Raw genomic sequence first — 879 nt, forward strand, 5'->3', positions numbered from 1 at the left:
TTTGGGAATGTTTGAAAATATTTTGCAGACACCTGAATAAAAGAAGAAATCTGACTAAAACACTTATGGTTAATCTGGTACGTTGCTTTAAAACCTGTGGCTGGAAATCAAACCGGGTAGAGTGCTTGCACCACTATACCATCAATCACAGTGGAAAAGTAGGACTAGCTCGTTGTCTTCTTGCAGCGGGTAGCTGCAGCTGAAGGAGGCGCTGTGGCTTAGTTGGTTAAAGTGCCTGTCTTGTAAACAGGAGATCCTGGGTTCAAATCCCAGCAGTGCCTTTTGGTTGCAGGGATTGTCTCTCTCTTTGGACTAAATGCATTTCATATGAACTACCCAATACAAGTTTGTTTAACCTCTGACCACAGTCAGCAGCACATGCACCTGAAACCACACCAAACAGTAATGTCACAGGGTCTCGGAGTACACCTGTACATCACTGCAGCATGGTGAGAAGTCAAAGGTGCCCTGTTTAGTTTTCTTGTAAACAAACAAAGTTCATGTTTACATCATAGAAATAGAATAGGAGTAGAATGCCCATCAAACTGTTTTCCGTGGTTATTCGACTACTGCAAAAGAAAATGTTGATAATTGTTATGGTGACAACGCACGTCAGTTCGCCAGTTGGACATTTTGGATATGAATGCAGGTTTGATATGAGAAAAGAAGACAAAAAAACGGGCGCCGTGGCTTAGTGGTTAAAGCGCCTGTCTCGTAAACAGGAGATCTTGGGTTCAAATCCCAACAGTGCCTCACACAGGACAGCAGTCTGTAGACTTTTACAGTAGAAAAGAGATTCAGGACATGATGGGACTTTTTTCTGGAAAGACATTGTCTCATTTGGAAACAATGGAAGAAAGAACGGAATGAACACCAACA

The 879-nt window shown here is 42.3% G+C and overlaps 2 non-coding genes across 2 annotated transcripts; both read left to right on the top strand.

Moving 5' to 3' along the window:
- Positions 1 to 207: 207 nt before the first annotated feature.
- trnat-ugu (transfer RNA threonine (anticodon UGU)) lies at positions 208 to 281 on the top strand. Its single transcript has one exon. It is a non-coding gene; the product is annotated as a tRNA-Thr (tRNA).
- Positions 282 to 680: 399 nt separating this feature from the next.
- On the top strand, positions 681 to 753 carry trnat-cgu (transfer RNA threonine (anticodon CGU)). Its single transcript has one exon. It is a non-coding gene; the product is annotated as a tRNA-Thr (tRNA).
- Positions 754 to 879: the final 126 nt, after the last annotated feature.

This window comes from Sebastes fasciatus, chromosome 11, assembly GCF_043250625.1.
Source record: "Sebastes fasciatus isolate fSebFas1 chromosome 11, fSebFas1.pri, whole genome shotgun sequence".
In the NCBI taxonomy this organism is placed as follows: Eukaryota; Metazoa; Chordata; class Actinopteri; order Perciformes; family Sebastidae; genus Sebastes; species Sebastes fasciatus.